The sequence below is a fragment of the Festucalex cinctus genome, chromosome 12, assembly GCF_051991245.1.
Source record: "Festucalex cinctus isolate MCC-2025b chromosome 12, RoL_Fcin_1.0, whole genome shotgun sequence".
Classification (NCBI taxonomy): domain Eukaryota; kingdom Metazoa; phylum Chordata; class Actinopteri; order Syngnathiformes; family Syngnathidae; genus Festucalex; species Festucalex cinctus.
In genome coordinates this window covers 4,490,191-4,514,839 of record NC_135422.1, presented here as the reverse complement: position 1 = coordinate 4,514,839, position 24,649 = coordinate 4,490,191, and the positions used below count along the sequence as shown (strand labels likewise).

The 24,649-nt window shown below is 39.6% G+C and overlaps 1 protein-coding gene across 5 annotated transcripts in view; it reads right to left on the bottom strand.

Moving 5' to 3' along the window:
- The window catches only part of bmf1 (BCL2 modifying factor 1), a 43,643-nt gene extending 19,675 nt beyond the window's left edge, over positions 1-23,968 (bottom strand). For all 5 annotated transcript variants that reach the window (XM_077539158.1, XM_077539159.1, XM_077539160.1 and 2 more), the window contains exons 1-2: positions 23,831-23,968; positions 14,011-14,066 (exon numbers count right to left, since the gene is read on the bottom strand). The gene's annotated coding sequence lies outside the window, so the exon portion shown is untranslated. The remainder of the gene's footprint in view (positions 1-14,010; positions 14,067-23,830) is intronic.
- Positions 23,969-24,649: the final 681 nt, after the last annotated feature.

Here is a 24,649-nt window from a genome sequence, read left to right as displayed (position 1 = left end):
CAAGCCTTTCTTTGGGTGGTACTCAGTGTAAAAAGTTGAAAACCATTTATCGATGCTATCAAGATCATGACAGGCAGAACGATTAAATCAAGTGCTTCCATTAGATGGCAAAAGCTACACAATTAACCAGCGTGTATTAATTTATTTTTATTTTTTTATTTTTATTTTTTAGTGTGGTGTGACTTATTTTTCTTGTAGAGACAGTGAATATAAAAAGTCTACACACCCCTATTCAAATGTCAGGTTTTTGTGATATTTTAAAAAAAAATGACACCATAGGTTAAGTTATCCCATCCCATCCCGAGTTATGAAGAGTATGTGCACACTTGTGCAAACACATGATCTCAGTTGTTAATTAATACATTCCTTCTTGATTTTATTTTTTTTTAATTATTATTCAATTAATTTGCATAGGTCATATTAGTTTTGGAATAGTTTTAGACTGGTTCAACTTCAAATCACAAATACCTGGCATAAGAACAGGGGTGTGTAGACTTTTGATACCCACTGTGTTTGCCTTGGCTCAAGAAAGGTTGGGAAATACTGAAGAATAATAATACATGGAAAAATTCGAATGGCAATTTGAAGTGTTTGCGTGTTGACAATGTGCAAATGGCCGCTAATCACGTTGAACAATCTGTAGACTGAAAATTATTGTTGTATTCATTAATAGCAACTAATGAAGGTCGTCTTTCGCTGTGTTTGAAGAAGAAAAAAAACAAAACAAAAAAACACAACTGTTTAAGTACTTTGAACTGCTCTGCATTCATTGACCCTAGCTTAAGGGGTCAAGCGTTTGATCTTCTCTGCTGGCTGCCATCACGTTGTCGAGCCCGACACGATCCGCCTTATTTGATAACATGAATTGGATACATTCTAGTTTAGCAGTTCACAGACTGCAGGTGATGCTTTCATGTTAAGTGAGAAGAATCGATTCAAAACGGCGACTCCTTTCTCCTAAATTCCCTCCATAGATTGGAGATTAGTCACCTGGAGAAACTTAATGAGTCTCGACTGGCTGTCAAGCGGCTCTGCTCGCTCTTTTTTTTGGCCTACGAGGGCGATAAACAACGCGAACCATCGCGCCACGACATGCGTGGACTTGAATTGGATAACTGCGTGGGAGCTGACCACTTCAACAAAGCCAGGCTGTTTAATGTGCCGGGCGCATAAAAGCCCCGCGGCCTCAAAGCGGGCATGTCCTCACAGCTGTGGACATGACTCTGCTTCTCCCTCTGAAGTGTGGAAGGCACAGCGGTGTCCAAAGAAGCGCTGGATGAAAACTTGGGAAGCTCTCGTCACGAATGAGTCAATCTCACACCGGGGTTATGACGATCCAAAGAGCCCTCGGAACCTTCGGCGCGCGCACAAAAGGGCTTCTCCCCGCCATTAAAGGCGCCACACTGGCCTGTCAGGCTTTGAAATGGTGATATGGTTTTCTGCAGGATTTTCATCATGCTTTCAACATCATCTAGCCAGAGGTTAGACTACGGATCAAATCAAAGTTACAAATATCTTAATATTTAATCACTTAAACAATTCAACTAAAGCTGATTAGAATCAGAACCAGCACTCACGACGCCAAGTAGTAAGGTTTATTTCTTTGCAGCTTTAATTAACTCGATGGTTCAAAGTATTGGAGGTCCGGCTTCAAGGCTTGCGAGTTCCATTAACTCTTTTACTGCCATACGTTATCAAAAAACAACCACCAATGGCAGCGGATTTCGAGCATTTTAACTCATTTTTCGAAGCAAACAGAAAGAATATTGTGTTCTTTTGCTACATATACAACATGGGTACCACATGAAAGATCGCATTCCATTAGAAAAAAAAAAAAATGTTTCTACCTTATTCCGCTCTTTAGTAATCACCATTTGAAAATAGGTAATTTTAGTGACATTGAGCAAAAATTTAAAAGAAAAGATACATTTTCTCCACAACAGTGACTGATTCTAATATTTTTTTGTCTAGTGACGCTCCATCAAATTAGGTTTAATGTTACAAAGGCTTTGATCATTCACGTCAGCCTTGAAAACGTTCTATTTCATCAGATTGTGTCATGTTTCATTGTAATTCGCAGCTCTAGTTAGGGCCCGAGCAGCTACCGCTGCGAGGTTAAATAAACTTGAGGTGAGTTGAGTAATTCCATACACCGGCAGCCCATTGAAAAGAGATACAATGCTGCCATCTGCTGGCCATAGTTAGTGGGTGTTTTTGATTTCACAACTCATTGACCTGGCTGCGCTGCACTTAGACGTTGCACTGACCACTGATATATGAAAAAAATAAAAAAATAAAAAAAATAAGTAGTTGGCGTCACTTAACGTTTATGCATAGATTGTGATTTTACTAAACGTTATTCAACATTTTTGGCGGTCAAAGAGTTAATGACATCTATTATCAGCTACTAATTATGTTGCCAGTGGCCCACAATGGATCCGGTTTCAGCTTTGGGCTGCAGCCACCAAACACTTAGCATTCATATTTAATCACACTTTGTTATCGAGGAGGCTGAGAAAGGCCAAAAGATACAGTTAGCAGAAAATCATTATGAAGTCACCCATGAAGAAAAATGCTCAACAAGATGGGCCTTTCATGCAAGAGATTTTCTTTTCCGTTGTTTCAGGTTCAAAGGGCAGCGAAAAGCAAACGGGCGCTAATCCTTTAGACTCACAAAAACCGCTTGGGTCAGCAGCTCGGGGTCACGGTGACATCACCTGCCTCAGGTGTAACTTAACTGATGCTGGATGTCAAATATGACTCAAGCCACCAGCTGCCTTTGTTATTGTCATGCAGGTGAAACTGAATATAGTGACTCATGCCCTTCAAGTGTCCTGAAGCTCACACAAGTGTCGGGTTGTCATCTCTGCACAAGTGACAAGCATTCACCGTTATATTTTCAATATGATGTGATGCACATACGATTGCATTTCCCTCCCCCAACCCGTGTTGCGTTTAACTTTCATAGAAAATCGCAAACATCCAGTTGGATTAATCAACATCATGCCTCTAATAACATCAGGCTACTCTGGAGTATATTTAGGGACAATGATATCCTGTGATGCATTACCGGGAAAATAGCCCTCAGGTTGTTTTTGTAACTGATGCGGTATATTATAAAAACAAATGCCAGGCAGTAACTGAGGATGGGATAATAATGTTCAGTTTTTATATGCACAACGTAATAATTTTGAGTTGGGCATTAATGTGCGTTTAATATCTTTGGGGTCTTTCATATTAGCATAATGGTACCGTAAGAGCAGCCCTCTGTAATTAGTGAGGCTACTTGAAGTGAACCACAAAAGTAAGGTCCAAAGTATAACCACTAATAAACACAGTGTACATATAGAGAAAAAAGAAGAGGTTTTTAATCCTCAGGATAGTTTAATTAATTGGCAGGATAGTGTTTGCCTGATTTGCAAATCCTTTTAAGATTCATTCTGTGCAATTTGTACTCAACACTGGCACGGCTAATTAGCCAGCGCTTGTTCGTCCACGTCGAGGACATGAGAACGTTGAAAGGGGAGATGCTGCTGAAACATTCACAAGCTATTATTAAAAACACAACAACAACAAAGCCAAACACATCATTATTTGATTTCTGGGAACACAAACAAAAATTCAAATGAGATTATTTTCAATTATATAATTTATTTAATGGGTGTGGATAAGAGATGTATTACACCAACTGAACACGCTATTCAAATGGTATTTTGTTTTTTTGTATTGATTCATTCATTCTTTTTAGATACATTACCTTATGGTGTCGATAAAGCATCTCAAAGGAGCCTTGGCATCCTTCTAATATAAGTAAATGTAAAATATAATAATAATAATAATAATAATAATAATAATAATAATAATAATAATAATAATAGTTTGGACACCCTTGCATTAAGCACAATGAGATCAAATACAAATGCTGTGTAAGAAAAAAAAGGAAAATGAATGAAACGGCAAATGAGGGCATGTATAATAATTAAAGGCGTTTGCGTCATTACTGTCAGCTTCACCTTGACTGTTGCGTAACATTAGATTTATTAACAGCGAGCGCATTGTTTGTAATGAGCTTTACGCAACCTCAATGGTTCACTTTACTTGGGTTAGAGGCTGGACGTGGTTGAAGAAGTGTAAACAAAGCATTTAAGAGTCATTTGACCCCGTGCGGGGACAGGTAATCAGTGTGTGACCTCAGACGCTGTCGTCTCTCATTTCTAGGCGCAGACAGGAGGCCAGGAGAGAAAGTCGACCTCACTCACAAAACCAGCTGATCTATGGAATTATTTCATAGAGCCAACTACACGATTTGTGGCGCTAACTTTGAACAAACAGAATGATGTGGTGAAAGGAGCGCAATGGAATATGCTGACGGTGTCACAATCATACTTTCGTCTGTAGCTATGACAATGAATTATTCATTTAAGAAAAGCAGCCTGATAGAAAATCAATCATTCAGTCTTGAAGTGATATTCAGGCTCCTGAAATATTAGCTGCGGGGAAAACATCACGTATCAGCCCGTGAATGCTCCTTAATGTATATTGCATTAAAAATTTACACTCTGGTCACGAAGACATACGAGTGTGTCAAAGTATATGTCATGCGTATAGGACCTGTGTGAGTGGGAGCACGTCCATTGCCTGGGCTCGGTTTGGAGGGGTCACAAGGGCGGAGTGACCTCGGGCCGGTGTTACGTGAACCCCCTCGTGGACAGGCATGAAGTCAGATTACTTAATCCACGGAAAACAAAAGTGCTGTCAATCAACAACGGCGGCGGCGGCGGTGTCAGCCAGGGAGAATCGTAACGGGCCGGGCCCTCGCCATACGCGCCGCGGCCCACTTATCCTGATATTGATGATGGAAAGACGGCCGGCTTTTACATTACTGCTAATGGTCTTTAAGTGTTCAGCACAGAAAATGGACCGTGTCTTTTCATATGTGGCCATTATATGTTCATTTATTAGGAGGTGCTCATTATGAGCGTGCTTGCGTTTTGTTGTTAAGTGCTTTCGGCGATTGATCTCAGGGTGTCGAATAACAATCGATGCTCGGCCTTCAAATCTGCATGAGGCGTGAATGTATGAAAAGCATTTATGTGGGAGGCATAAACAGAGTTATAAATATATTTACACGGATAAAGATGGATTATGTAAATCTCCAGGATTTAAAAGGCATGTCTAGCATAGCTATGGAGTTAAGTACTTCCTGTTTATGTGATGCTATGCTGTGTTACGCAGATGCTATTGTGGTAGCTATCTCATTCGACTTTCATAATTAATCGTTTCATATTTGGCTGAAAACAAGAAAAAAAACTTTTTCCAGTGCTGTATGAAGTTGACAACTGATAAATATCAATAGCCATTTTACAGCATTTTGCTGGTCCGTCATTCGTCATTCATCAGCGTTAGTCCGTCATATTTTCAAGCCGAAGCAAAGTGTAATAGTCAGTTCGTCATTTTATTTTAACCACGATTCCGGGGTCGGTACCAGATGTGATTGGGGTCGCCTAAAGAACACGTCCCGCTACAGGATTGGCTAGAAATTATCCAGTTGACGTCAAAATTAAAAATAAAATATTAAAGATATAATGTAAATAACAAAATGTACGGACTGAAATTGTAAAAACGTAAGTAAAACTAAGAATATAAACGCAAAATATATTGAATAAATAATAAAATGACAAATATTGTCAGTTTAGATTGTTAATGTGTTCCTATTATCATTAAGACTGTTTTTTTTTTGTTATTGTGATTGTTCGGTGCTAATCGGTGCTTGACCCGATTAGTGGCAATTATACGAACGGAAGAAAAACACACTTTTTTTAACGTTTCGTCATTCATCAGCAAAGCACTGCACACTAATACTTTCGCTGAAGACATAGCAAATAACATGGAGAAATTAGTGTTTTTGAGTTAGGTTCGTTTTGCAATTGACAAAGTAATACGTCCGTCGCACATACAAGTAGTTAATAAAAAAAAGTTTCCTTATGATTAGAGAATGTTCAGCTCAAAGGAATAACCCAATTGCGTTTATATGACCAAATATTTTAAAATTATAAATATTTACTTATTCTTTCAAACCCGAATAAGCGTACTTGGGACTTTGTGCGTGTCTACGTGACCTTTTAAAACCTGAATATTGCCAATATTTGGGTTTTAAAAAGGGGTATTTAGTGCATGTAAACATAGTCTATGATGTTAAACGCCAGTTGACCTAGATGGAAGGAGTGCAGCAAAAGAATAGGCAACAAACTAAAACTATTTATATTTAGATAGTTTGGTGCGTCACATAGTTACCATTCATGTAATGGATCGTTTTTCACGGAAATATTTACTGTGATTGTCAACGGCATTAGCGTATGTTATGAATGGAACTCATCTGTTGACAACCTGGACAGGAATTCCACTTTTCAACTTTGTTTTCAGACAACTCTGAATCCCTCCCTTTCCTCTGCAAATGATGTCATTTTGGGAGCTTTGTTATTGTGTGTGAATATTTAACCCAGAGAAAGTGCCTCTCAGACAGGATGAGCCAAACAAGAAGGAGTCCCAGCACATTCCACGAGCGTGATGTGACCACGCGTTGACTCCCCCACGAGGAATCCCTTTGATTGTGCTTATCTGCGAGGCGATCAATACATGGCACGACGCTGATAAAAGAACAGCGCTCGCATCAAAGCGCGCGCGTGGCACGAGGAGAGGGAAAGCCATAAAATGTCAATTATTAATAGAGGGGAAGGGTCCCCCTTTCATGTGGGAGAGAATTTGGATAATGAAAATCAAACATAATCCAAGCACAAATAACATCCTCGGGGCATTAAAAAAAAAAAAAAATCCTTTTAAACTGATGCTACTTTAAGCCGCATGTAAGCAAACTTCTGTTGTTTTATGTAGGCCGTGCTGCGGTGGAGAAATTGTAGCAACAAAAGATGAATGTAATCTCTGTGAAAGTTTCAGACTTCACTCCACAGCTGCGAGGAGGTTGAACCTGTAACCTCTACCTCCACATAACCCCGGCGTCTGTCTCGCCACAGCACGAGCGCACAGATCGGCGCACGACGCACTTGAACTCAACACGCCGCGCCATGGCGCTTGATCAATATTTCCGTCCTGGAGTGGCGTTGCTCTTTCATGTTTGGATTCAGGTGGTCAGTGAAAGATGTTTGATTTGGTTTCATCCTGGCAGGCTTTTGATTGTCAAGCGCTATCATTTATTGATCGCAGTAAGAGGGGGGGGAAACAGGCACAGAGGTGATGCATGGTTATGATTCTATGTTCAGCTCACATATCTGCATAGCTAGAATGTTAAATATTCATGGGAAAAGACTCAACATATGGATTAACATTCATATTTAATGTAGGCTGTCCCATATGGCAAGTGAAAAAAAAAAACATTTCTTTGTCTTTCTGCCCTTTCACTCGCCCATAGGCAACTGCTGGCTGTTTGAGTCCTGCTGCGAAGAAACTCAACATAATCACTGAAGTAGCTGAGCGAGTGTTTCTAGGGCATTCTTTCCTGGGAAGTTCACACGAAGAAAGATTTATTGATTTCTCAGACCAAACAAATGTGCTGTGAGGTTTTCGCTCGACTCCCACCTCGAGCCTCCGAAGCAACTCTACCTTCGCTGCTCTGAACATGCAGGAGGTCATCTTTCTTTATTTCCATCTAACTTTTTTTTTTTTTTTTGCTCACAGAACTTTTCATTTGAGGGTTCATTGACAGTTTATGTGAATGTTAGGTAGAAAAGAACATCTATACTTGCTCATACCCAAATTGAAACTGATGGACAATTTGACATGCGAGTTATCTTATTACCATTCACATTCAAGTTGATATTAGTTAATTATCAAAATTTACAACTGGAAAGCAGTCACTGGGGGGGGGGGGGGGGGGGGGGCTCAGTAGGGCTTCTTTCCCTCCAGCCATCCCCGGTTGCCTAATCTGCCCCTTTTGACAAGCTAATGTGCTGACTCTGGGATTCTCCCTGCCTCAGCAGGAGGCTCCTGGCCACCTGCAACAGAGGACTGATCACGCTATTGTCCTCAACAATGGGATGCCTTTGAGGTCATGCAGGACGGCTGTTTAGGTTTCCCTTCGAGAAGTCAGGAGGGGTGAGGGATTGCTTTCAATCAATACATCCCAACAACAGCAGGGGCAGTTGTCACATTGAAGCTAATGAATAAATGGGCTTTCAAATCTGCACCACCGAGCTGAAAAGTAGTAACAGGCGGGAAAGTGGATCCATCATCCCACTCTCTATTACCTCCAGAAAGGGACAGCTGTTGTGTCTCGTGTTTACAATAAACCCTGCGGCGGCAAGCAAAAAAAAACAAAAAATCAGACGACTGTAAACAAGACGATCACGTGAGCAAATCTCAAGACTAACAAGACTTCCATTGCAACAGTGTAGGAGCATATTGTTTACTTCTCCAAGAATGCCTCGAGTTATGATGTGACCACCAGACACTAGCTGACCAAAACTATTGAGACACATCCTGTTAATTGAATGCTTCATTCAGGCTGTGTATTTTATGATTTGTTTGTAGCCTATAGCATTAATATACATCCATCTAGCTAGCTAGCTATTAGCTATTAGCTATTAGCTATCTAGCTAATCTAGCTACTAGCTAATCTAGCTACTAGCTATCTAGCTAATCTAGCTACTAGCTAATCTAGCTACTAGCTATCTAGCTAATCTAGCTACTAGCTAATCTAGCTACTAGCTATCTATCTAGCTGGATATCTTGTTAGCTAGCTAGCCAGATCAAAAATCTTAAGAAATGTCGAGTGGATGGCCAAGTGCTCCAATACCCAAGTTTTTGTATCACTTTTTTACTGCAGCCTTTTCCCAAATGATTTCCCCCTCAGTCATGCGTATTAAATATAGTGCAAAAAGTATTACAATAGGCCTTGCTAAGGTATCGCTGAATCTGCAGGGATCATATAACTTATGAGCAATAATATACTGTAATACAACATCTTTCAGTTTTAGTTGCATTCATCCTTTAAAGACAAATTATGTCCTTGGGCACAGTGCCCGGCAGGGATTCCTGGCAGACACCGGGCAGACAGACAAATCAAGTTGCTGGCAGCTCTTCAGACAAATTGCAGACAGTTACCAACACAATGCTGCAGCACAAAGAGAATGACGTCATGCTGTCTGATGCCTGGCAGCAAGTGGCACTTCCATAACAATATTACGCCAATCAAAGGAACAGTCTGAAAAGGGGTCCTTCTTTTTTTCTGAAGCGACGGCTAACCACAGACTGCTGGCGCTAATAAAGGAAGTAAAGAAGTCTTGCGTCACATATATCATTTCAGTCAAAATATCTTGAACAATTCTGTCTGGCATATACGAAACTCTACCCGGGTGATGAAATCATTACTTTGCAACATAAGCGGATCTGTAAATGTCTCAGATAGTGATCTTGTGCCTTAAAAAAACAAAACAAAAGTCTTCCTAATGACAAGGAGTCTGCATGAGATGCAATTGGTGACAAAATTAGCATTTGTGGTGAAGGTAGAGCTGTGACCAAACCTGTTTTTAGCACCTAAATCCCAAAGCTGAAGTCAACATTTTCATGTATATGTGAAGCACTGTTCACTTCGTGACCTCTGTCATTATCTAAATAAAAGGTCATAAGCTACCCCAAAGATGTCCTGACCTCCCCCCGATGAGCCGTCATCACCCAGCCATCACCTGCACATCCACATTCCTTTGCTTTTATTCCCAATGTCTTCACACTCTTCTGTTAACTCACACCTCTATTGTGAAGGGGGTCCAAAGTTTGTGATCTTCAGTCCTTCAGGCCCCCTCCTGAGCCCTTCACACCTCGGTGTGGTGGTCCCACCAACATGAGTTGCGTCGGTTAATTACTAAAACCTCCCCTCCCTTCCACGCTGCCCCAAACTCTATTTTTTTTTACGTGTTGCACTATAAAACCTTTTTCCAGTCATGTGTACATTAACAATAAACTTTTTCCCTGGTGTTTTTAAAAGTTTCACATACTTATGTTCAAAATAATTTATGCATAAAAAGCCTCAAGCAAAAAAAACTACAAGCAGATACAAAGAAACAAACAAACGCATTAACCCCACCAGACAAGACAACTGACAAAGAATAAAGAGCAAAAGCAAATGGTCCAAGCGAAACTCAACAGACGCAGGGAACTAATAAGCAAACTAATGAGACATTGAGAAACACCTGGACACAACACGAAGACACAAACGGACCGGGTAGATAAGCACAGGTGGAAACAAAAGAATGAACGAACGAACGGGACAAGGCGTGAACCACGAGAAAACATGACATAACATGAATCATAACGACAGTCATAAACGAAATAGAACCAAATGCAAATCTAAATGAAAACATGGATTATGGCAAGTGCTACTTTACATGAACTATCATGCTCATAAAGGCAAAACCATATGTCACTATTTTCTTCTAACAGCTCACCTTATTGTCTTTCATTTAATTAATTAGTTTTCATTCATTTCATTCATTCATTTCAAATCATTTTTTTACTTTTATTTTTTTCTCAAATTGTTTCTCCTGCTCCTGGCACATCATTTCATGACTTTAAATTGCACATAAAAAGGAAGTCAACACAAACATTTTCTTTACAATAAAATGTTCTATACAGCCCAACTCTAAACATGGTATTCTGATTAATATTGCATTTGTGGAATATGAATTAAGCAGTAAAAATCCATCCATCTGGGGGACGGCCATTTTGCCTCTTGCTGTCGACTGATGATGACATCACAGTTACTCAGGGTTTGACCAATCACGGCTCACCTGTATTCTGACTTCAGTCAAGTGACGTCCGCAAGCTGAGCTGTGATTGCTCGTTGCCTGAGCCTGGGGCAACTGTGATGTAATTTTCAGTCGACAGCAAGTGGCAAAATGGCCGCACTCTTAAATGGATAAAAAACAGGTGGATTTTGAAGCTCATATTTCAAGATCATATTTCACAAACGCAATATTAATCAGAAGCATCTTTAGACTAGTGGGGCTTTCAAAGAAAAGTTTTGACTTTCTATTTAAGGATACACAACAAATAACTGTTTATATTTACCTTCTTGTTTGGTATCACTCCAAATCAAGAAGTAATATTCCAATTGTGTTGTTGTGTTTTCAAGAGAAAGTGCAACTTAGTGACTCTTTTGTCCTTCCTTTCCTCACACTTGCTGGGTGGCTCCGAAATAGCAATGTGATGTGAGGGGCAGCTGTGATTGTGCATAATAAACAGGCTTAAACATGCAGGGACAGTATAAAACAGGTGCACATCACACAAAAACACACACGCACACATGCGCACGCAACCACAGATATGCCACATTCCAGCACCAGGCCAAGCAGGCTCCTCTTCATCTCAGACCCGCGCGGCTCCTAAATGCCGAGTAATTCCATTACACCAGCAATACAACAATGACACTTTTGTTGGAGGTGACCCCTCTGTCATGATTACGGAGTGTGTTGCGCGGAGGATGAGGTCACCAAGCATAGTTGCTTTGTCTCACTGTCACTTTCTTAATTGGAAAGACAGACTGGGTCATATCTCTCTTCAGTGAAGATCTTAATCGCCTCAGCCAGATTGGTGCGGACAATGTTTCATACTCAGTGGACATAAATATTGACGTGTGTCCAGATGTATGCGGAATGACTTATAATGCGACGCAGTCCCTGCGTTTTATAGACGGCGGTTGATCCTCCAGTGGCTTCGGCGATGACAAGTTCATCCACAGGACAAAACAACCAGCTGTGTGCTACGGGTGACTTTGTGGTGGACTTTGTGCTCCGCCATTGACTTCCACATCACTACCAGTTGTCTGTCAACTTTGTAGCCAGGCCGCCAACTGGTATGATGAAATCTGCGCAGCTGTTGAGCCACACAACCGAATTCACGGGGGGGAAGCACCAAAAACGGATGCCAAAACGTGGCGCTGGGCTGCGCGGGGGTGGGAAAAACAGAGCGGCGGCACGAGGGCGAAGGGTCCATTAAGGGCCATCAAATATTCATCTGCCATACGGCGCTGAGGCTTGCCTGTCCCCCCACTGCGGCATTAAAAAAAGAAAACCCAGCAAGAAAAGTGATGGTGAAAACAACAACAAAGTGAGGACGCCCGCAGTGAAGCGCCAAGACGCAGCTTTAATGAGACTTCACCTCCACCCAGCAATGCTGATTTATTCATTTGCAAAAGCTGGCAAGGCTACAATCAATACAAAGCAATTCATGTGTTAGTTATTTTAGACAATCTTGCTGGCCTTGACCGCTCACCACTGATGGAGCTGCACTGTACTCCTCACTGCTTCTTTAGCAACATACATGCTGTATAGCCACATTAATGCACATAAGAATGACCTCAGCTGACTGACCACATCTTAGTCCTTTAAGTTAAGCCCGTACTGTCGATAAAAACTGCATTATTGAAGCCAACCGGGTCTAGCGCGACCGCGATTGAGTCTTAAACGCGTTTAGCGTTGCTGCTGCCGGAGCGCTAATTGCCTCAGTGGGCTAGCAGGCTGCCTGTAATGATGTTAGCAACCTGTTAAAAGACGAGCACAACTTGCGTCTCCAAAGGCGCAACCATCCATCAACGTACTCTGCTTATCACCGCTATTTGTTTCAATCACTCATGCTTTCAGGCCACATTTGTCTTCATGAGTCTTGTTTAGAAACGTCTTTTTATCAAATGAGAGCTTTCTAATTCTGTGGAAGCCTTTTAGTTCAAGTCATAACTACTTACATATGATGGAAATAAGGAAAGAACAAATTCATTATTATTATTAATACAATACTGAGCATGATAATAATAATAATAATAATAATAATAATAATAATAATAAAAAAACATTTTATTTACTACATTGGAAAATGTGGAGCCATTTTGAGCTTCTTTTTTAAGCTCTACCTGTATTTGTTGGGTGTGTTAGCCTAACTGCTAATTGTTATCATGTAATTATTATTTATTATGATTGCAGTAAATGCCTCAAGAGGTTGTGCACCAAAATATTAAGTTAAGTAAGGCTAGCATCATTTTTTTCAGGACTGTTTCATGAATTTGTTTTTTAAAATAACTGTTGTATAAATAAAATTAAAAAAAAAGCACCATTCAAATGCAACTACTGACTCACATTAGTTAATTTTCTTAAAGGTTGTATAAAGCCTCATAATAAATTTCGCCACTTCTACGTGTTTTCATTTCAGACGGTTCAGGTTGGCGTGTGTATGACGAAAAAAAAATGTCAGTGGCGTAATGGTATCTGTATGCGTCACGCTATCGCCATCTTCTGGTCAGTATCGGGAGCGACTTCCGGTAATTGAAAACAAATGGGCAATTAGGGACCGTCCATTTGTGTATTATGCTATATTCTGTTTTCGTTTCAGAAATACAAATTGTAAAGGAAACTGATTTTAGACTTTCCATAAATCGGTCGTGATAAAAATCAACAAAATCAGGCTGAATTTCAAATTTGGTGCTTCCATTTTAAATTGAAAATCAAGTCCTTAAACGTTTCTTGCCCCCGTTTTTATTGCCTCCTATTATTATTTTCAAACATAATAGGCCTCCCCAATTACCAAAAGAGACAAGAACCTTAAATTTAAGACCTGTGAAAAGTTGGAATTGATTGAAGTGAAACCCGTACAACCATGATGCAATCACACGCAGAGACTGCCATCTATTGGTTAAAACGATTTACCAATCTGTCTCTGTCTCTCTCGTTCTGGATTAAAGGATGAACACGATTACACGTGCACATTAGAAACAGTTCTTTGCGTCCATTGCTTTCGCCGTTGCCACCAAAAAAAAAACAAAAACAAAACAAAACAAATTGATCACTTTTTCAACAGTGTCATTTCATGTGTTGACATATGCAGAATAAGTATATATTCACATGCATTTCTCATGACAACAGTGGCCTGCTATGATGCATGAAAACTTTTCAAGATTGACTTCACAATGACCCATCATGTTTAACTTACCCAAGGGTTGATTTACAGTACCTTTCATTCAGTCGATGTTCATGTTTCCTGTAGAGCTTCTTCTTGATTATCTGGTTCTGAAATTACAGCAAGATAATTGAAATATGATGAAACATGTAAATCATCTCACAAGCTATGAAAGAATGGAAATGTGTGCATGGAAAGGCATTAGATTACATACTGATTTATTACAGTTACAATGAAAACATCATCCTTTTTAAATAGCCCAATTAATACTATCTAAACGGCAAGTGGCCTTTTGATATTGTATTGTGACTTTTGAGGGGGGATAAAAAATTAAAAAAAAATCCAGAAGATGATGCGCCACCAGAGGGCGACATTTAATTGCACACAGTTAAGAACCACCAGATGTTCTAAAACATGGATCATCCTCATTTTTTTAAAATTTGTATTTATTTATTTATTTTACACATTAATGGTATTTCCTTTTCATGACTAAAGACTGACTGCATTGGTTGGAAATGAATAATTCAGATGTTTTCATCAAAGGAAACATCCAACTGAGGCCCAAGAGAACATTTGTGAACCTTTATTTATACTGATGAGTCAGTTTCCGACATAAGTCTTATCTTACTCATTTAAAAACGTGCAAAAAATGTAGTGACTCACTGAGATTAGGCATTTTATTTCTTCTAGTCATGCATAGGAATGCAATGAATACTTTTAACATGAAAATGTTGTGAAATCTTGAATGTCACGTTCTGTAGGATGTTGAAAAGTTAAGCGTAGTACACATGTACCAACAATGGGCCAAATTGAGCATTTTGCCTCACTTTAGAAGTTCAGATCAAAGTCACCTATATGACCGGGGAGACTATAAAATATTTTTTTTCTTTTTTTTTTACATGTATTTTATTCATTTATTTATTTATTATTTTATTTTTTTTATTTCACACCATCTCTAAGGAATCTCATGCCTCACTGACAGACACCTACTCAAATTATGATAAAATACAAACGTAAAGGGTCACAATAATGGTATGAAAAGTTTTGAAATTATTTCTCTTGGTCTCGTTTTTTTATTTATTTATTTTTTTACAGCAAGAAAACCTCACATTTGAAGGGGTGTGTAGACTTTTTATATCCACTGTATGTTTATGAGTAGTGTGCTGGTTTGGTCATTTGGAGTACAGCACACGTTATAACAGCAGTAACAAGACCATTTTCTCTCATTTTTTAGGTCTGTCATTTTTTTTATGGTTACTAATAATAATAATAATAAAATTAATACAAAAAAAAAAAAAAACTAAAATGAAGTATTTTCCGAAAAAAATACAAAGTAATGAAAATTAGCACACCCACTTTGAAAATGAATTAAAACTAAAAAAAAAAAACACACAAGTCAAAACAAAACAAAAATTAACTAAAGTATTATGAAATACACAAAACTAAACCTAGCACCTACATATAACAAACATTAAAAAAAAAAAAAAAAAAAAAAAAAAAAAAAAGCTTTGAAGCTAGGAGTTATTAAGACTGTCTCAGATATTCTTCAATACCATTTTTGCTCTCAACTTAATGAAGTCAAAGTGGGATATGCTCAATAAATTGCATCAGAAAGTGATAAAAGAACACCTTTTCCATTTATTGAAAAGTTTTCTTGGTGCTATTTAAAATTCCTGACCCGAGCTTTAATCCTCCAGCTATATGACCTTGCAAGTTTTGTGAAAGAAGCTGTTTGCTGAGGGAATTTAGGGGGGTTGTGGGGGGAGTCCACCTCTCGTGTGGACAGACATAAGACTGTGACAAGACGGCCGTTTATTTATCTATGACTGATTAATCTTCTAAATGAGCATTTTTTTGCCAGGCGAAAAGTGGTGCAATTACAGCCATACACATCTCATTTGTGTTTCCCCAAAAAAGACCTTTCATGCCGCACACAGCAGGTTTCCACGGCGTACCGGTGAGTGTGCTTAAACGCGAGTGTGCGTGTGAGTGCTATTCCGTGCAGCTCTGTTGAAATGAGCACATTGATATGATATGTAAAAAAAAATGAAAGCGCTACATACTTGAACGGCCCTGCGGGGATTTCTTCACAAACCACAACCGTTTTTATGTGCTAATCTGATTAATACACTTAAAAGTCTGTAAAGATCCTCACGCGAGACATAAATGATTTAACGTGTCGTTTTATAACTTCTCTGAAAAGCAGTTTGGGGTGCAGGGGGAGGGGGTATAGACGCAGCAGACTTTTGGGAGGAATGCGTAAAAGGAAGCTCTTGTGTCGAGGCCTCTGGGAACATTTTAATCACGGTGTCAATCAAATCATTTCATAATGAGACGGATGAAGAATGTTCAACTTTCACGCCATCTCGTAAAAGTGTCAAATGCGGCCGACTGATTAAAAAGCCAAACATGCAAAGTTGTGTTTCCGTCAGTGGAGGGGAACGGAGAAAACACTTTTGAATGGTTCTCAGCCTTAAACCAGATGGAGCGGCGGCTTGGGTCTGCACCAGCGCGCATCTCCCAACGTTTTAAAAACGCCACCAAAATCTTCGTAGTGTCGTTGGATTGTGTGTCATCTAATCGAGCTCAGTGAATTATTCCCCGTCAGCTGCTTCTTTAGGGTTTGTTTGCTTAGTTTTAGTGGGACAGGATGAAGAATAATTGGTGTCTCTAATCACAGCCAACGTGTGAATGGCTTCAGTTTTATGCGTGGCGTATTTCAGGTGCAGGAAGAGACGTTGGCTTTGAATGTGTTTTATGAATCGCAGTCTGGATGGAGGCCTGCCCTATAAAATCCAGAGTGCTGATCTCAAGCGACCTATAAAGGCTTGAGGTCTTGTTCCTGGAATCTCGCATGTCGGCACCAAATATGATTAGGCAAATAAAATAGCGACGGAACCTCAAAAAGCAAATAAATGCCCTTGAGGTTCAAACAAGAAATTTTTACCCTTAAAGTCGCACAAAACCTCTTTGGCTTTTTCACTTAAATTCGAGCCTATCCAAGAAAAGCAAGCAAAGCCCCAATTGTTGAATGTCTCTGAAATATTAGGGTAATCGGCACGTCCTGTTGATTTTGGGGCACTTCCGGGTCACTTCCTGAACAATTTGGCGCACTTCCTGTTGATTTTGGGGGAATTCCGGGTCACTTCCTATTCAATTTGGGGCACTTCCTGTTGATTTTGAGGCATTTCCATGTTACTTCCTCTTGAATTTGGGGCACTTTCTACTTATTCAGGGTCACTTCCTGTTCAATTTGGGGCACTTCCTGTTGATTTTGGGACATTTTCAGGTCACTTCCTGTTCAATCTGGGGCACTTTCTATTCATTTAGGGGCACTTCCGGGTCACTTCCTGTTCAATTTGGGGCACTTCCTGTTGATATTGGGGCATTTCCAAGTCACTTCCTGTTCAATTTGGGGCACTTTCTATTGATTTAGTGGCAATTCCGGGTCACTTCCTGTTCAATTTGGGGGCACTTCTTGTTGATTTTGGGGCACTTCCTGTTCAACCTGACTTTTTTTTCAAGACAGTAGCTATTGTTAAATTTTGGTTTCTCAAGATCACAATCAACAATTAATAATAGCTTTTTAACCTTAATAAGCTTTTTAAAATTTTGAGTCAGTTGTACTAGTTTGTCGACAACTGGAGGGAAGAAATACTCAAAGATTAGACAAACTACATATTATGGCAAAAATTAAAAACAAAGTTCTTATATTTTGTTTTGAATGGCTTATCAAATGTAAACATTGGTGATTGACCCCCCCCGCCCCATCCCTCCAAAAAAAAACAGCACAACTAAACAGTGAATAATCAACTATACAATATCTAAAGAAAAAATCTGCCCGTCAAGGCAGCACACATCCTCCTCTCTGTCTCCGTATGTCATAAATCCTCCAAATGATTTATTTCCTAGTAACTCTGCTCATGAAAGTGATGTAGCGTGAGGCCTTTCGAGCGTCTGGTTTCCCTGCTGGCTGCAATAAAATCAGTCTGAGGTCCTGGCGTGGGGCAGCGCTTGCGTGACTGCAGAGCGTCGGGGGCGGGAGGCGGCGGGGCCCGCAGTAAGTTTCGGCACGGGGGCACCTGTGAGAACGCGAATCCTCGCACGGGATCACGTGGGCAAGGACTCGAAGCACAGCAGCTGATGGAATTAAAGCGCAAATTTATGACAAAGCGTGTCAGGCAAACGTTGATGCTTTTGCAGGAGCGCTAAATTCAAGTAGGATGGTCATTTCACGAGGACAATGTAGGCATGAACATTTTTGGAAAAGCAGATCTTTAAAAAATTGATTTCAAGAAAAAACCAGGTGATAAACCTAAAACCATCATAATTTCTTCAGCTCGACCATCAACGGTAGTCACACTTTTTATGAGATATTTTTTGTCACATCATATATTCTGCTGTTTTTGGCCCAACTCTTACTGATACTCAGGCAAAAGAAAACCATATTTCTGAACTATTTCTGAATGAATCCTTTACAATTAAACACAGAAAGCTACATTTTATTTGAATACTCATTTAATTTTAGTATTATGCTAATTACAGTAGCAAGTTGCTAATCACTGCTAATATTACGAGTTCGTGCTTCTCGGTTAACTGGTCAGTAACAAATTTAGCGACTTTAATTATAACTAGGGATGTAACGCTATGCAAAGGTCACAAAACAATATTATCACGATATGAACCTCACAATATGATAATTATCACGGCATTGTGGGAGATATAAAAAAAATAAAGCTCACGATTCGATGTTATAAAAGAAAACTTACGATGATGTTTTGTTTTGTTTTATTTTTTTTAAAAAAAGGCTCAGATGGGCAAAAAAATACAATATTGTGTTTTTGTACATAACAGCAGTGGCAAATGAATAGTCGTGCCCAGTTATTTTATTTTAAATGTCTTGTCTATACTATGCTAATAAGCTAAGGTCAAACCATAGTTCAAATAATACAGGGAGCATTAACAACCTTAATGCACATAAACATTCACTAACACATTAGCCTGGGTCTTGAACGTAGGTGGCCAAAACATGCCTAATTAAAATTAAACTAACCACCAGAGGGAGCTTTGGAACCGCACAAAATGAAATCAATGTAGCCTTTTTAACCGACGTGCTGCTTTTAATATCGTGACATGAAGGCTACGATATTGTGGCAGTTTTTGATATCGTAAAAATCGCAATATTGCTGTTCGTCGTTAATTCCCTAATAATAATGTGAGCTGCTTTGGTTTATGTGACACACTCCATTACAGTGGAAAGAATTAAAAGAAATTGTAAAAGAATTGCCTGTGCAATTAGCTTGATGATGTCATTTTGCTGAGTCATTTAGCTCACGTTTTTGTCTTCCTCTAGTTAAAAAGGACTATAAAACAAAATGTAGATATAAAATATATGTTATCTGCTATGAAGTATTTGATATCCTAATTAGACATCAGAAAGGAGGGACAGTAAATAATACTAACTACAGCTCGTTATGTTTTGTCACAGGGTAACTATAATCAATTACAATTTCCAAATCTGAAATGAGTGACCCAGGAATGTTGAAAAAGGTGTTTTCATGTTATTCACCTTGACTTTGGGAGCCCAAAATCACAACAACTTGCTCACATTTGGATCCAGATGGCTGCAGATCAGTTAAATCTTTGCGGCTCATCGGTATCTTTCATCAGGTGGCAAAAAGATGGAGGAGGGTTCACAGAGGGGAGGGTTGAGGTGACCGAGGTTACGACCTTTCTTAAACCCTCACATGGAAAACATGACCTATGGATTTCAAGCTTCTCCTCCACCGCAGTTGCATGTCTGCCCTTCGCACGTTATGTGCAGCAGCAGGAAGGCTCATTCTCTCTTATGTCACGTTATGGGCTCATCTTTAGCGCCCTCTTCAATACAGACTCCCCGCCGCGTGGAGCCCAGGGTCCGATAAAAGCGGATAAGGCAGGAGACTATAAATTCTATTCCAACCGTGGCATGTCACGTTCACAGAGAAGGTCTCCCGCACGCGAGGTGTCACATACAATCCTGGAGGAATCTTGCAAAGAAGATAAATATTAATTGAAAAAAGATGACGGGATTTACGATTTCCTGCCATCGTATTCTTATTCAACAGAACCACAATAAAAACACAACTGGCAGTAGTAGGAAGGATGTTTTTAACAGTAAAAATGTCCTCCCCCCCCCCCCCCCATTTTTATTTTATTATTTTTTATCCGGACTCCCCATACGGTTTTTAAGTTGCAATAACTTTTCAGAGGGATACATTTTCATGGTGATACTTGACATTTGATCAGTACTTTAGCCGCTGCATTTGTGAGTATAGTTATTATATATATTATTTTGAAGTCTCTTTCTATATACTTGACTTTTTCTTTTCTTTTAAATCATTAAAATCAGCCAACAGTCTCAAACTTACAAAACATTTATTTCCACTTTGCTGGGATTTTAAAGTGAAACGTGCCAAATCCAGGTCAGTTCAGCCTTATTGTCTGTAGCTAGTTCATATTTTGTTTTTACCTCATTTAATCCCAATAACGTGTAAAAACGTTTTTAAATACTTTGTCTCTTCTTGCCCAATAACGTGTTTACACGTTTTTGATTTCTTTATGCAAGAGCATACAGAAGGCTTTGATGCAGCTTCTGACATGAGAGGTGGCTTAAAGCAATTGTAGTTATTAAAAAAAAAAAAACGGCCAGCAGGTGGCAGCAGTGCATAAGAGAACAGTCGCAACAAAGCTCTCTTCTAATTCTAATTGCTGCAAAACGGAAACAGAAACAAATACCTTTTTTTCCCTGATGGAAGAACAGACTCTAATCTTTCTTTTGGTAGGTTCCATGTTTTCATAGCAATAGAACACAATATCCTGTGGGCCTTGAAAAATCAGTGAAAATGCAGTCAAACAACCGGGAACGAATGGGGTTGCTTCAGTGAAAATGGCAGGGAGTGACTGAGTTAAAAATATTTAGTTAAATGGGAAGTCACCCCCCCCCCCCCCCAAAAAAATAAATAAATAAATAAATTCTTTACAATATGTTCTATGCAACCCCACTGTAGCCTAAACGCGGTATTCTGATTAATATCGCATTTCTGGAATATGAGTTAAACAGCGAAATCCACCTGTCTTTATCCATCTCAGAGGGCGGCCATTTTGCCAGTTGCTGTCGACTGAAAATGACATCACAGTTGCTCAGGGCTCAGTTAATGATCAATCACGGCTCACCTGTTTTTTGAAGCTGTGCCGTGACTGGTTGTTACCCGATTGACCTACAGCAGGGCCAATCTCGGTCCTCGAGGGCCCGAGTCCTACAGGTTTTGCGTGTTTCCCTTCTCCAACACAGCTGATATCTGACCATCTTATAAGCAAGCTCTGCATACGCCTGATAATGATCCTGTTGATTGGAATCAGCTTGTGTTGGAAGAGGGAAACCTCCAAAACCTGCAGGAGTTCGGCCCTCGACGCCCATCATAAGCAAGTGGAGGTCTGTTTGTAGTTCCTTATAAACACACTTTGCAAACCTCCAATAATCTGCATGGATTGCAATGCATGCCTCACAAATCTGATATACAGGAAGGAAGTCATAACTTATTCTGTAATCTGATTCATCTGAATGGCAACAGGTGGATACAGAAGTTTATTGTACCTTCAAGCATTTACTTGTTCAGCATGATACATCGCTGGCATAGATAGATAAACAAAGCTATAATTTTGGACAAGTACGTGATATTTAATATTTATCCGCATTACCTCATATTAATGTGTCACGGCACCCTGGTTGGGAAGCACTGCTCTAAATTGTGTGCAAGGATGAACAAAGCTGCTCAGCTGTAGCCACACCTCTCAAGGGAGCTCTCCATCACCCTAATGCACATCCAACAGTGACAAACTAATATTGCGTGTAAACAAATGAAGTCAGGGAAGACGCACTGAAAAAGCCTCCATGCTGGAGCCAGTCCTAATCAAATTGTGTTTGTATCTGTTTGTGTTTGGGTTAGTGGCATTGTAACGTGCGGAGACCACCAGGAAGTTGGTTTCCTGGAACAGCAAGACAACGCTCGCTTTTTTCATCTTCTCCCGTGGCTCATTTTTAATGTCTTGTTTGTCATTTACGGCCATGTCGGCACGTAAAGTTGCGGCTCTTCTATTCGCGCGTCGTCCAAATATGTGGCCAGCCAGGTCAATGGTAAGCCGCACAGTTAGAGCTTGATGAGCTCCCAATTTGAAGCAAATAAATGCTAATGATTTACATTGAGGGGTTCTGTTACAAGCATGCAATAACGGAACATATTGCAACACTATATCAATAATAACATCAATCAACCAGGAGAGAAATGCGGAAAGCCAGTTGAGGTTCCTTGACTGAAACGGTGGCAGAGGTTAATCAGGAACATATCCTGCTGTCCCAAAATACTGTAATTGCCTCTTGCCTTCCCCGATTTAAAGGATTAGCGGATAAACTTGGCTTCTCCAGGAGTCAACGTACTATATCAAGGTTGTATGACTGCATGTGTCAATACCCCGTTATAATAATACACGCAAAACCTTCGCTAGTAGGAGGTCCATATTGTTGTTGTGTTGAGTCTAATGATCATACATTAAACACTGTGGTGAGTTTGATCAACACAGCCAGTTTAAAGTCTCCGAGCAGGGAATGAATACCACATGTGCACATGCAGTCATTTGAACATCTTTAATCACAATCACAAAGCTTTTGCATGGACAAAAAGTGAGGAATACTTTGCGATTCTCTTTGTCTCTTATGGGAATTTTGCTTTGTGGTATGTTTATTAGTAACTTGTGGTTAAATTCTGTTTTGCCATTTTTAAGTTGCTAAAGGATGTCACCAAAATATTGGAAATGGCTCTCGGTATGATGCATTGGAGTTCTTTATCCCTTTGTCATTGTGAATGAATGTCAGTCAGTGTGAATTTGTCTCTAAGTGCCATGCCTACCCCGAATTTCGCCCAAAGACAGCAGGGGCAGGCTTTAGTGACCCTAATGAGGACAAACAGTACAGAAAATGGATGGGTGGACCTTCATGTAGTCAGCTTTGTTTACATTTATTGAGCCAATGATATACGAGATTTTTAACTGAAGCCACTCTTGGCAATTAGTGCTGGGCGATATGGGAAAAAAAATTCTAGCATGATATGGGCTATTTTATATCACGATAACGATATAGATATATTTGCAGTTCTTCCATGAAATATTATACAACATACTTTGCTTACATTTTCACACTTTGTTTGTAAGTAACATTAAACAGAATGTCACAAATGAATCCAGTAGTGCTGCAATATAAAATAATAAATATAAACACATTTTTATAAGGCATAAAAAAGAAAGTTCAGACATTTTCGGTCATAAATGAAATACAACAACAAAAAATATTTTTCAAAGTGCAAAGTTTCAACTTTGTCTGTAGCTTTGTAGTGCAGCTAGAATAGTAGACCAACAGTACCTAACGTTATTTGTACGTGGCAAATGCAATTATATCAAAATAAACACAAGCATTCTGTTTTACAGAATCTGCAATCAAATGCGCTATCGCCTCTGTTATTTTTTTTTTACCCAGTAAAGTGTTTCCGTCATACAGGGTGACACGCGCATGTGATGGTTGACTTTGGTTTTTCTTCTTGCGTTATGTTCCGGATTCACTTATTATCTTTGTTGACACGCATCTGTAGGATAGTCATGAGCTCTTTTTCGTGCTTCTTCTCAAGGTGATAAAGTACGTTTGTTGTGTTTGCGTCGGGTGCTGGAATGTTCCTGTGACACAACTTGTATATTACAGTACTGTTTTCTGCTCTACGTCGGACTTCGTGAAAACAAAATGCAACCAAACGAGATGTATCGCTTATTTTTCCCAGAAAAAAAGTACCTCTTTCTGTGGAGTTGTTGAAGATGCAACTTCTCCCATTTCAGCGGCCGCTCTCTTTCGTCGTCTTCCTCCTCCATCGTCTGACTTCCGTGTGTGTGAGATTGTGCGCGTAACTGCGCATGTGTTAATGTAAAGCAGCGCGATGTCGCAAATCCAGGCAAGCTGCTGTTATCAATGATGCCGCAAAGTAAAACTAAATGACGCAAATGTTACGGCGACGTAAATTGTTCTGCAAAAGTTATTTCTTCCACTTGTTTGGCACTTAAATGCATCAAGTGCATGCATAATGACAAAAACAATACTGTAGCGTTCTAATACTGCATATAGTATGGATATCTTTGTGTAAAAAGAGGGTAAATTACGATAGAGACGATAGGTAAGAAAGGGCACCTTTCGCCTTATCACCCAGCACTATTGGCAATACAGACCAGTTGTGACAAACGTGGGGTGGGGGCTGACGTTGGGTCACATAAAAACAACCGCGGTTCATTTTCTTTAAAAGGAGGACAAACCAGCAGCCGGCTTAGGCGCAAGATGCAGGACACATCACTGAATTAACAAAATTAGGACTGTCTGGACATCTGGCCACCCTAAATTGTCCAAGTAGTGATCTTGCAGTAGTCATGAGCGACTCATTACAAAAAACAAACAACAACAACAAAAAATTAGAACATGTAAGTTTTTTTCCCCCCATTTTGCTTTGATAATAATGCTATGGAAAAACATCCAATATGCAATTAGTGTATTTTTGTACGTTTACCAAAGTGTCAATTGACATGAAATGATCGTGTGAGCTCTTGGGTCGCGTTATCCTTCGCT